Below are 13,929 nucleotides of genomic sequence, written 5' to 3'. Positions count from 1 at the left end.
ATTTTGACATTGGAGGCTGTCCAGAAAAAGTTCAGTAGGTTGGTATTAGGTATGAAGGGACTGTCTTGTGAATAGAGGCTGAGTAGATTAGGCCTGTGCTCTTTGGAATTTGAAGCACATGAGGTATTCTTATTAAAAGAGAACAAATGTCACACAATTAACACAGAAATGAGGAGGAATTTATTCTGTCAGAGTGAAGTGAACGTGGAATTCTTTTACTGCAGAGAGCTGTTGAGTCTGGTCATTAAATATATTCAAATCTGAGATACAAAGATTTTTAATCAGTAATAGAGTTGAAGGTGGAAAAGACATGAAAGGGGAGTTGAACATTATCAGATCAGCCATAATCTCATTGAATAGCCTTATGGACTCCTTGGCTCTGATCTGCACATGGAGCCATAGCATTTATATTTCATCATATAGTTCGGTATCTGGTCAACAGTTTGGAGAAATTAAAGGGGAGATGGAAATAGAGGGGGCAGCTGAGGTATCCCACCCCTGTACACCCATGCAGGACTCACCAAACTGTGAGTGTGGCATCAAATGAAATAGTGCAGAGTGACCCCTGGTAGAAGGCAAGGTCAGAAGCCAACACACTGAGTTCCTATGGGACGCCAGAATACTTGTTTTGCCCCAAGATACCAATGGGTCCTGGTGCACCACAAAATGATTGTCGTAAGTGGATTCATGGGGCACGTGCAGGAGGGGTTGGAAACTGATCCATTAAGATTTGTGCTGGGCAACACTACCTATCTTCACCTGGTCATATTAGTCAACCTCTACCCAGTGGCAGAACCCATCCTGGGCTCAGATTTCATACGGAAATGCAATCTATTATTTGACCTGTGAATTATTGCATAAAGCAGAAGTCTGATATGGATGAGGCCCTAATTGAAGTCTCCGCAGGGAGGTGTGTAGACAACATTTTCACCCTGGGAGAATTTTTGTTTAAGCCTGTGGAAATGACTGATGACCCAGAGGCAAGGGGGGATTCTTGTGAGGCACACATAAGCCTGTGCAGACTACACACTGGGGTAGAATGACAGAGGGGCTAGTTGTAGATGATACCAACCCAAAACCTCAGAAGCAACGTAGGTTTCACAACCTAACTGAAGGAGAGGTTGCCAAACTCATAAGAAAAGACAACACAGACTGATAGGTTAAAGTCCAAAAAGGGATAATGAGAATCTATAGGGTCACAGTGAGGAAGAGAAGAGCCAAACAATGAGGTTGTCTAGGACCTAGAAGAGGAAATCCCATCAGGGATGGAGACTCATAACAGCTTCAGTACCCTCAGCACACCCAGCCTGTTTCCCTTACCCAAAGGTTGCCAGCCTCCTACAACAGGAATCCTGCACCTAGTCGTCTCACCAACAATATGCCAATATGGCTGGTTAGGAAACTGGACAGCTCCCAGAGGATAACAATTGACTACCTGGAGCTTAAAAAAATAACACCTGTCACAGCACCCGCTGTAGAGACCGGCTCTGAAGTCATGATGAAACAAACCCCACAAGCCAAATATGTCACCATATTGGACATCAGCAATTGGTTTTTGGTCTATCCTCCTCAGCAAGCGGTGCAAGTACAAGTTTGCATTCATTTTCCAGGGTCAACAGTACACATGTTTACCTCAAGGCTTCCACGATTCTCCTTTAGTCTTGCACCAACAACTAGAATGTTAAAATGTTTATCACATCCTGAGTGCCTGATTCAGTACATGGATGACCTCTTCCTACTGACAGATATTGAATCAGAGCTCCTCCAACTACTTAACGAACTGCAAATCCTACTCACCTCATTAGGGTTAAAGGTGAGCCCTAACAAAGTTCAGATTATGAAGCCCTAGGTCTCTCATCTGGGTACTGTTGTGACCCGGGGAAACATGAGATAGAAGGATGGACTGAGTAGCATACGCAAGCTGTCTCACAATTAAAACAAACCCTAGCAAAGGTTTCTGCAGTGCAGTTAGCAACCAGAACTCCCATTTGCACTAAAAGTGCTGCCACAGACTCTCCCTTGACAGCTGAACTCTTACAGGAGCACCACAGTAGGCTTAGAGCCAGTGATCTAAGCCTCCTGACTCCTACCCCACTGCAACAGAGTTTCTCAGTGTGCATGAAACACCTCCTAGCAGTTTTCTGGGCAGTGCAGCAATTCACTTATATAATTGGACTCAAACTCCTAACCATTCCCACCAAACAAAGCCTTACGACCATTACCAGATGGCCGAATTAAAGACAGTACGTTAGCCAAAACAGCATAGTATGTGGGATCCTGACGCCTTAGAGCTGTGGCATTATGGTAAAACGTACCGAAGTTGCCATCTTTCCAGCAAACAACTCAAGCTATGGAGGGGAACCTCATGAGTGCCTGCTAGTGGCAGCAAATGATCCCATGAGACCACTTATGCCAAAACAAAAGTGGGCAGGGCCCAAGGGAATCAGGAGAGCTGATGAACAGTCTTTTAAAATTTTCATGGATGGGTCCTCCATATTGAAAGACAAGAATGGGAAAACAGGATATGAATCAGCCATCCAGATAAGTTACCCACACAGGTTGTTTGCGTCTCTGAGAAAACCACTACTGCCTGCAATATTCCAAACTGCCCAAGAACAGGAACACAGAATTATTAAAGTCAGGGCACACCATAAACCTTCTCTGGCTGGGAATATAAAGGCTGATGAATTGACCGGGCAGGGAGAGGGAGAGCCATGGTAACCCCTAATTTCCGAATGCATAGAAGCCATCACTGTGAGCCAACCTAAAGTCAAAGACTGTAAATGAGTCCAGGGTGGTGACACTGACCTAAAGCCAATCCAGGAAGGAGCACATCTCACCTCCTATAATAAATGGAAGGATAAGCTAACAGTAAAAGATGGACTTGTCCTTAAAGATGGGTAATATGTGGAGTCACCATAGGACTGAACCAGATTATTTATCAATGGCACTATGTCAGGGCCATCAAGGTGTAAAGGTCAGCAGGGAAAGAATTAAAGGGCAGTTCTTGTGGCCAGAGATAAAGACATATGGCACTACATTGATTATTGTCTAATCTGCGTCGAAAATAATCCAGACAGGTATGCTAATAAAGGGAAACTGAGCCAAACTCTAATTGTAGAGGGTCCCTGGACAAACATCCAGATTGATTACATCTGCCCTCACCCACCCTGTACACTTGGGGAGCACAAATATGTGCTTGTCATTATTGACATGTTTAGCAAATGGATGGAAGCTTTCCCTACCTGAACCAACAGCAACTATCCTAACCTAGCAAGTTTTCACTAGTTGGGGCCTCTCTCACAGCATACCGTCAGACCAGGACATCACCACTTGTGTGATGTTTTGAACCTGTTTGCCATTGTTCAAAGGTTCACCTACCATCCCCAGTCCAGTAGGATGGAGGAAAAAATTATTTGCATCCTTAAAGGAATGCTTAGAAAATCATCCAGCAAAATAGCACCATCTGGAACACAGTGTTGGTGAGAAACACAGTCTTTAGCTCCAAGGGATTGACTCATCACATTCTAATGACCATACGGCACATAGAGTCATGGTGGCACATGACAGAGATCGGATCCAGCATCACTCTGATCTAAACTATGGTTTCCAGAATCTGCAGTCCTTGTTTTTGCCTCATTGCTAGATAATGTCCAGGCTACCCAAAAGACAGCAGCTGTTAGGAAGGGTCAGAAAAAGAGACAAAATAAACACTTCAACAGGATCTCCGGATCCTTGGCCATCTACAGTCAGACCCGACCACCAGAGATATATTTCCCTCCCCACTGCTATCAGCATTCCCCATAGACCATACCCTCCGCGATTCTCTCGTTAGGTCCACACACCCCACCAACCCACCCTCCATTCCTGGCCACCGCAAGAGGTATAGAACCTGCATCCATATCTCCCCCCTCACCTCCATCCAAGGCCCCAAAGGATCCTTTCGCATCCAGCAGAGATTTTCCTGCACATCCAAACACCTCACCCACTGTGTCCTTTGCTCTCAATGTGTTCTCCTCTATACTGGGAGACAGGACACCAACTCGCGGAATGTTTCAGTGAACATCTCCGTGACACACGTACCAAACAACCCACTGCCCTGTGGCCAAACACTTCAACTCCTCCCTCCCACCCCGCCAAGGACATGCAAGTCCTGGGTTTCCTCCACCGCCACATCCTAGCCACCCGACGCCTGGAGGAAGAATGTCTCATCTTGCGCCTTGGGACTGTCCAACCACACTGTGTTAACATCGATCTCATGAGTTTCCTCATTCCCCTTTCCCCTCATCCCAGAGTCAACCCTCCAACTTGGCACAGTCCTCTTGAACTGTCCCACCTGTCCATCTTCTGTCCCATCTATCCACTCCACCCTCCATTCCAACCTATCACCATCATCCCCCAACTACATCTACCTATCATCTTCCAAGCTATTAGCCCCACCCCACCTCCTATTTATCTCTCAGCCCCCCCTTCCTTTCACATCCCGCCCCACATTCTTAATGAAGGGCTTATGCCTGAAACATCGACTGTCCGGCTCCTTAATGCTGCCTGACCTGCTGTGCTTTTCCAATGCCTTCGACAGGAAAGTCAACTCTACTGAGTTTGAAAAGGGCAATAGGTCATGCTGTCACCTAGAGGAGCATTCCTGTCACCTAGGTTCTCAGAACTGTACTGATTGGTGGACGAGGCAAACCCCTTGATCGACAATGTACTGATAGACTCTGGGAAGACTGGATGGTACCATATAAATTACCTGAAAGTGTACAGCTCCCAAAACGTAAACCACCATTTTCAGATGTTCCTGGAGGGATTTGAGATGCCAATCCCAAGCCCTTACAGCTAACTCCATCCCCACTGGTTGAGAAATCCATTGCCATGAGCCAACCCATAGCTCAAAAATACAGGAAACGAATATTGATCTGGCCACAAAGTTAGGAATTCAGGTGGCACTGGAATCCATTGAGGCATTCAGTCTGGCTCTCTCTTGGGAAGGCCATGGAAGAATTGGTCCCGGCCAGCCAGAGCCCAACAACTTAGAGTTATAACTCAACTATCAGAACTATAAGAATTCCACCACGTGGAATTGATTCCATTTTAGGAACTGACAGCCAATTCGACCATTGCATTCTTAATAACAGCTTGGTTATTTTTTCCAGATAATCTATTTTACAATTACATTTTCTGCCTGATCAGAAGATGCTCCATCCATTCTATGTCTTTATCATCACCTTCAAACCAGCTGCTAAGAGTTGTTTGCATAAGTGATCTTCTTGTCTTTTTCATCTCGGCTCACTCCTGATCCTGCAGATCTCTGTGAGCCTCTGCAACACGTTTTTTTCTTCCAGGTGATCTATTTTCACCACCTGACAATACTCTATAAAGTCAATGCATGACCCTTTCAGGACAGAGTCATTGCATTCGAAATTCAGAGAAAGTTCACTCGGTTGATGGACAGTGTTGTCATAAGAGGAAAAACTGAGCTTATATTCATTGGAATTTAGAAGAATGACAGGTGATTATTAATCATATGAGTCTAAAAGTGCTCCACAGGATAAATGCTGAGAGGATGTGTCCTAACTTGGGAGAATCTAGAATTACATTAATACATTAATTTATACATTAATAGTTTCCCATTTAAGACAGAAATGAGCAGGCATTTCTTTCATTGAAAACTATTGGTTTGTAGAATTCTCTTCCACAGAGAAGCTGAGTCAGACAGGTTTCTGATTTACAACAGACTGAAGGGTTATGGCAGATAAACAGAAACATGGAAATGAAGACCAGAATCAGAGGAGTCATGATCATTTTTTTAACAAAAGCGGAACAGATTCAATGGTCTCAATGGCCTCCTCAAACTTTTCCTTATGATCTCTTTATTAAGTGATCACGTTGTGAGGAACGAAGCTCACGTATCAATAAATTTCAGTCCGAGTCAAATTCTGAAGCAGTGAACTTTATTGAAACGTTCTTGCAAGACGGATGGCTAACAAGTTGGCACACCGATTCAAAAATTACTTCATAATTTATACAGTTTAACTGAGTCTCTCTCGGTACTTCCCCATTTACTTCATTGGCCTAACATATTACGTGTCAAACCTATCACTATTCCCTACTGTATTCCGCCCCTGCCTAGCTGCACTCCGACCTTGTTTACTTCTCCCACTACTCTAAGCCTAGCGACCCTTACTCTTGTTTGTTTTATTCCTTATTTGTAACTAACTTGGCTCGTTCTGGTGCCTACGTGAAGGTAATCTGCTGAGCTGGCATGACTCAGTGACCTTCTCTTCCCACTATCCTCCTTATCTACTTGTCCGTAATGTGTTCCATTGTTGCTTGTCCTAATCTTAACTGACTCCCTTCATATGGTTTCACCTTTGCATGCAAGGTTAGTCAACTCAGCTCTTTGCCGAAACAATCATGCAATTGTGTAAGTAAGTTCAGCGCTCTGCAGAAGCCATTATGTAATTTGTTCTTCAGTGGGAGAAGTAACACTGCTTTACCTATATCCCACAATTCCCCCTTTTTTAAAAATTAACATTTGTTGTCTTCTGCATTTTCCTTATATGTCACCTCGAAGTTGGTGAGCATCATCCCCGAGATTTCATTTATTTTGGAAACCTCCCTGAGGTCACTTACTCCCTCATTGTTCAACAGGTAGAGACCTTCTCCCCGATTGCTCTTTAGGGGCATTTGTGAGGCCAAAGCTGTTTCAATCAGCCTTTGGGTTAGTCCTCGTGTGCAAGGTATGATACAGCATCCTATGGCGGTCAGTATTTCTGTCACCACGATCAAAGAGGTAAGGACGGGGACCATCACACCCTTTCACTTTCCAAACCACAACTCTAGCCACCCGGTGAGTGATGTGTTGACTCCTGAGTTTTCATGTAGTTCTTCCGCCAGTGTTATTAGGCCTTGCAGGGCCCGAGTAATAGACCCATCTGCGGCTGTGTTATTTGGAATAAAGGTACAACAGCTCCCTCCTAACATCACACACACACACACACACACACACACACACACACACACAGTAGTTCTACATGAATTCAGCTCTCCCAAGTATCTGGACCAATTTGTTCCTTGTCTGTTTACACACGATGTGTGATTTCCGACTACGACAGAAAACGTGGTGGAGGAGAGGGTTTAAATCTTCCTTCTTTAAGGGAGGGAACATTAATGGAAGGGACATATAATTCTCATTACTCCATGCAGTCTTATCCTGACACAGGTCTATCATGCATGTCATGCCCCTCCTGTCTCGCTTCCACCCGAGCGGAAAGGGGCCTACTTGGGCCATTGGTCTCCCAGAGGCACTTGCGTAACAGTTGCTTTTATTCAGACTTTTCACAGTGTACTTTACCCATTCAACTCAGGCATTTGTATCCCTGTATCCTGTTTCTACTTCAATGGTCTTTAAGTGTTTTCCCTCTACACGTTTTATCACCTTAGGGTCAGAGTCTTTCATCTATATATTGAAACAACAGACCAAGAAATCCTTCCTGTCTGCTTTCATCTTTATCCCATATGTTTTGTTTAATTGGACCTGATAGGTTTCTCCCCCGAAAACCGCTTCATGCCATAAGGTTTTCTTTATTGTTAAATATATCAGGTTACACTTTTTATTGGGACAGTCAAGAGCTGGCCAGAAGGGGCCCTGGTATACTGTAACGAGTGGATTAATCAAAAGATCACCTTCACGGTCTTCCTGCCTCTGCCATCCTTTACATCCTCCATCCCAAAGATATCCCTTACTCTTCTCTCTCCAAGACACTTTCTTCCCGTCAAACCCACCCTGTGTCCCCCTTTCTGGAGCTTTTTTTGTAGAACTTAAGATGTATCTCTGAGTTACAGTATTGCCTCTGACTTCTCACATCTCCACAATCCACTAGGCTGCAGGCGTCTGTTTCTATGACTTGTGGATTTGTACTTTCTGGAACTGCTATTACTAAGTAAGAAGACCACACCAGGGTCTGACAGAATCCTAGGACTAGAAGACCTATTATTGTGTACCTAAACATCCCCCTTATACTACGATGGTACTGAAGCACCGAGAGACTTAGCATACAATACTATAGAAACCATCCCACGCTCGCGTCAGTACTGAGTCTTTTTAGCATGAGTTTAAGTGGTTCTTTTGTCGATTTGGCTGTCCAGACTTCTCTCTCAACTGAAGATTCCACTGGCCCCTCAATCCGGGTGTAGTGAGTCCAGCCTTTCTCTGCAGTTCTTTTCACCGTTTCAGTAGTCAAAAGAGCCTGGTATGGCCCCTCCCAGTCCAACTGCAATTTGGTCTCTGTCCATGATATGACGAGGACCCAATCTCCCGGTCAGATCGGATGGACGGCGAATTCAAGGGTGGGGTCTGTACCAACAAACTCTGTTTCCTGAGGAAAGACAAAGAGGAGGACAAGCCCAGTATATACTTCTTTAAGAACAGAGCTTTAGTCTCCAGGGTTGGCGGTTCTCCTTTCGCTCCCAGATAGGGCATGCCAAACAATATCTCATAAGGGGACAGCCCCATAACTTTCCTTGGAGCCGTTTGCACTTGCAAAAGAGCTATAGGTAAACACTTAGTCCAAGGGAGTCTGGTTTCTAAACAAGTTTCGATAACTGCTTCTTGAGTGTCTGGTTCATTCTCTCAACCTTTCCTGATGAAGGTGGGTGCCAAGGGGTGTGGAACTCCCAGGAGATTCCCAACCCCTTCATCGTTCCCTGGAGTACCCTGGAAGTAAAATGAGTTCCCTGATCCGAATCTATACACTCCACTATCCCATATATGGGGATTATGTGTTCAAGTATTATCTTGGACACCCCACTTGCGGTGGCAGTGGCTATACGCCTCCACCCATCCACAGGTGCTCAACTATTACCTGTCTTCCCACTCAGGGTAATTCGGTATAATCTACCTGGATGCTCTGAAATGGTCTTAGCCCAGGTTCTCTCTCTCCTGGGACTTGGTTCCTTAACACCTTCTTGTTTACTTTTTTGCATGTTATGCATCCCTCACATATCTGTTTGGCTATCGTATATATCCCTTTGCATCCATATTTCCTTAGGACTAAATCACACATTGCTTGGACTCCCCAGTGACTCCCCTGATGTAGGACAGCCAGAATTTCTCGCGTCATCATTTTATTCAACATCTCCCTCCCATTGAGTAACATCCAGCCCCCATCCACTGTCTTTGCAGCCCCTAAATCTTTTAGTTTCTCTTCCTCCTTTGCAGTAAACAACAGGGCACCCTGAAGATCTGGAATTGCAAGTATTAGGGAGTATATCACTGCTCCTTGTGGATTCAGTGCTACTTCTTTAGCTACCTCATTGGCCAGTTTATTTCCTCTTACTTCCGGTTCATTCCCCTTCTGATGTCCGTTTATATGAACTATCGCTATTTCTCTCGGGAGTAACAGGGATTCCAGCACTTGTTTTATAAATTCCGCATGCGCTAGTTCTTTTTCTTTGATATTTATTAGTCCTTTTCCTGCCAAATTTTTCTGAAGGTGTGTGCCACTCCAAATGCATATTTGGAGCCTGTGTACCGTTCCTTCCTTGTCTTCTAAGGCTCTGAGAGCTCTTTCTAGGGCATAGAGTTCATAAGTTTGGGCTGACCAGCTGTTAGGCAGACTTCAGCCACGATAACGCTTCCATCTATCCCATCTACAACAGCATATCCATTATGTCTCTTGCCCTCAATTATCTGGGAGGACCCATCGATAAACAATCAAGCTCCCGCATGGAGCGGGATGTCCCTTAGGTCCACCCGCACTTTCGTCTGATATTCAATAATATCAAGGCAGTCGTGTTCTGGATTGCCAAGGGCCTTCCCCTCTCCCCGCCACAGGAATGCAACTGGAATTAAGTAACTATCTGTGACTAACACAAAGTCATCCTTCACTATTTAAATTGCCTCATATTTCAAGGTCTTAGAGTCTGTGAGCCATCGTCCTGCTTTCTGATTTAATATGGTCCTTACCTGGTGTGCGGTGCTGACTATTAAGGCTCCCCCAGAAGTAAGTTTCTGACTCTCCACTACCAATAAGGCTGTTGCTGCCACTGCCTGCACACACTCTGGCCAGTAATGTAGCTTTCCATTCTTTAATTAACAATGAATTAATACAGCCATGTTTTAAATTAGTCATGAATCAATATGACAGGTCACTTAGAATGTGTGAAGGAATCCTGCCAATTAATATCGATTTTGGCTAATACAATGGATTTATTATAAATATTAATAATATATAATTAATAATACATATTTATAATAATAAATAAAATAATCAGTATCTGTAATTCAGGGTGGAAACCCAACAAGTGACTGAAACATTTTAAAAACTGTACTCTGCTGCTTTATCCTTCTTATTGCATCATTATCTTCCCTTCTGTAGTTGATCTTACCTTTATTTTCATTTTAACCTCATTTAACCAATTTATCAATTTATGCTTGTCTAACTTTAAAGCCCGTTCCTCACTATACATTCTGGAATCTTACTTATCATATTCTGAAAGCTAATTTTAGGATTTGAATTTTCAGCTAATCAAAAATTGCAAGAGGAGAATAAATAATAGGTGATTGGTCTCATTCACTTGTCCGAGTCATTGTATCACATAACTGTGACAATACGGAGCTTGCCAACTCCATGAAATGGGGCAGTGATGCTACAAAAGAAATAACGATTGATATACCACCCTATTCCTCGATATGTTTGGCTGTCCCTATTTTCCAAAGGTTGGAATGCTGGGTGACAGCAGTGCCTGCTTAAGTCAGGCAGTAGTCCTTTTCATCATTAGGGACACCTGATGATACGGATAGAATTCAGCTTGAATTTGGAGAGAGCACTGAGTGGAGTGGTACCAAGTATACTTTATGCATTACTGAGTATGGATATGGAGTATGAAGAAGATTATAGAAAATAAGTAAGTTTTCAATTATTTTTGTGGACATTGGAGGATCAATAGAGCTTAGTTCTCATTGTCCTGTTTTGAGAGCAGATCTCCTCTGTGGTAATATATCAATGGTCATTTTTTTAAACAATATATCTGAGTAACATACAACATTTTATTTTCTTATATAATTTATAAATATATATTTATATATTATATATAAATTGGAAATTCATTTATTCAGTATTTAATATTTAAAATGTACAACGCATACAGTTTCCAACTTTGAAATCCACTATGATTACCCATTTTAGTCCCTTAATTTAAATCCAAAATTAGTTTTCTTAAGTAGTCCTGACCAGTCATTGCTCAATTACAATGCTATAGGTCGTGAAATAACCGAGCTGCCTTAAAGGGATTTGTGTATTCAAGTTAATAAAAAACTTCTAATGCATGAATAATGGCCAAATCCAAGGTCACAGATATTAACCATAGGATTTTTTTCTTGATGGCTTATTACAATCTAATGTTGAACTGAAACTTCAACTGTCACTGAGGGAGGGGACTTTCTGAATAAAGCTACGGCTGGCACATCATAATCACCAATGCAACACATCAATCTTAAAATTAAGTGGAAACAAATGAGTCTGAAATACAAAAAAAGGTTATAATGTTGTTTTCCTCCATATTAAGCTGATTTGAAATCAAATAAGTTTGGCTTTTATGTAGGGTAAAATTGATTAGTTAGAAACTGATAGTAAGGTAGTCATGACCTGTAAAAAGAACAGGAGTTAATATTGTTTTCATAATCACTGTAAAATCCTTAACCTTAAAATAAATCATGTTAAATTTCCATAATAGAAATCAGATTCAAAACAGTCCCGGATCTCAAGCTCCAGGGCACAAAGCACAAATATTCAATCAAGTTGTGAGGAACGAAGCTCACGTATCAATAAATTTCAGTCCGAGTCAAACTCTGAAGCAGCGAATTTTATTGAAACGTTCTTGCAAGACAGGTGTCTAACATATAGGCACACCGATTCAAAATTACCCCACAATTTATACAGTGTAATTGAGTCTTTCTCAATACTTCCCCATTTACCTCATTGGCCTAGCATATTACATGTCAAACCTATCACTATTCCTTATTGTGTTCTGCCCCTGCCTAACTGCGCTCCACCCCTGTTTACTTCTCCCACTACTCTAAGCCAGGCGACCCTTACTCTTATTTACCTTATCCCTTATTTGCAGCTAACTTGGCTGGTTCTAGTGCCTACATGGGGGCAATATGCCGAGCTGGCATGACTCAATGTTCTTTCACTCCTTATCTATTTGTCTGTAACATATTCCATTGTTTACAGGCACGCTCTAGCGAACTCAGCTCTTGGCTGAAACAATTATACAATTGTGTAAGTTAGTTCAGTTACCTTGCAGAAGCAATTATGTATTTCCTTCACATAGTTTCATCCTTGTATGCACATTTTAGCTTACTCAGCTCTTAGCTGAAACAATTATACAATGGTGAAGGTAAGCAATTATGGTTGCAGCAGTACCTATATCCCACAACCAACAAACAAATGTGCATTCAAACCGAATCACAAAGGATTAAACTTTCAGCTGTACAGCTTTTTTTCTCACACACACACACACACCATGTCTCACAAACACTTTCTGAGCTCCTCTAGAGGCTTCTCGCTCCAACCCTCTATCTTTTGAATCTTTTTCTGGATGTCTGGCCATGATTTAGTTACAAAGTGTACCCTCAGTAGCCCTTCAGCTACTAGCCCTTCTGGGTCCATCCCAGAATACTTTCTCATAGAATCTCTTAACAAGTATTATATTTCCAATTCCTCAACATCCTCCCCAGTGGACTTTCTGGAGGTATGTTGTCAGGGACCCTGCCTCCATTTCCATCTCCTTTTTCCTCGGAGGCTCCTTCTTTACTCCCGGCACAACCCATACTTAGTTCCTTCGTCAGTCCCCATTAACTACTAGAACTCAATCCCAGCCACCAAGGCAGTACTTAAAAGTCATATTTCTTACCTTGGTCCGTGCACGGAGTTACCTGGCTTGACGTCTCTCTGTGCCTACTTAAATTTCTCACTTACAACCCTTTTGCGTAGTTCAGAAAGACTCTCATTGGATCTCAATCAGTCAACCAGAAGGGGGAACTCACCGCCGAGGAACACGGGATTGTTCTAAAAGGAACAGGACACGCCTTCCCAGCCGTTGACGGTGTCTACCCCGCTGGCGATAATTGACATCCCGGACAAAGCCCCCACTTGTGAGGAACAAAGCTCACGTATCAATAAATTTCAGTCCGAGTCAAATTCTGAAGCAGCGAACTTTATTGAAATGTTCATGCAAGACAGGTGGCTAACAGGTTGGCACACAGATCCAAAAATTACTTCACAATTTATACAGTTTAACTGAGTCTCTCTCGGTACTTCCCCGTTTACTTCATTGGCCTAATATATAACGCGTCAAACCTATCACTATTCCCTACTGTATTCCGCTCCTGCCTAGCTGCTCTCCGCCCTTGTTTACTTCTCCCACTATTCTAAGCCTAGTGCCCTTTACTCTTGTTTGTTTTATTCCTTATTTGTAACTAACTTAGCTACTTGAAGGTAATCTGCTGAGCTGGCATGACTCAGTGACCTTCTCTTCCCACTATCCTCCTTATCTACTTGTCCGTAACATGTTCCATTGTTGCTCATCCTAATCTTAACTGACTCCCTTCATATGGTTTCACCTTTGCATGCATGGTTAGTCAACTCAGCTCTTTGCCGAAACAATCATGCAATTGTGTAAGTTAGTTCAGCGCTCTGCAGAAGCCATTATGTAATTTGTTCTCCAGTTGCAGAAGTAACACTGCTTTACCTATATCCCACAGTGTATAGAATTCTCTTCCACAGAGAAGCTGAGTCAGACAGGTTTCTGATTTTCAACAGACTGAAGGGATATGGCAGATAAACAGAAACATGGAAATGAAGACCAGAATCAGAGGAGTCATGATCATTTTCTTAAGAAAAGCGGAACAGATTCAATGGC

The sequence above is a fragment of the Chiloscyllium punctatum genome, chromosome 11 (assembly GCF_047496795.1).
Source record: "Chiloscyllium punctatum isolate Juve2018m chromosome 11, sChiPun1.3, whole genome shotgun sequence".
Classification (NCBI taxonomy): Eukaryota; Metazoa; Chordata; class Chondrichthyes; order Orectolobiformes; family Hemiscylliidae; genus Chiloscyllium; species Chiloscyllium punctatum.
Note: the sequence above shows the minus strand (reverse complement) of the source record.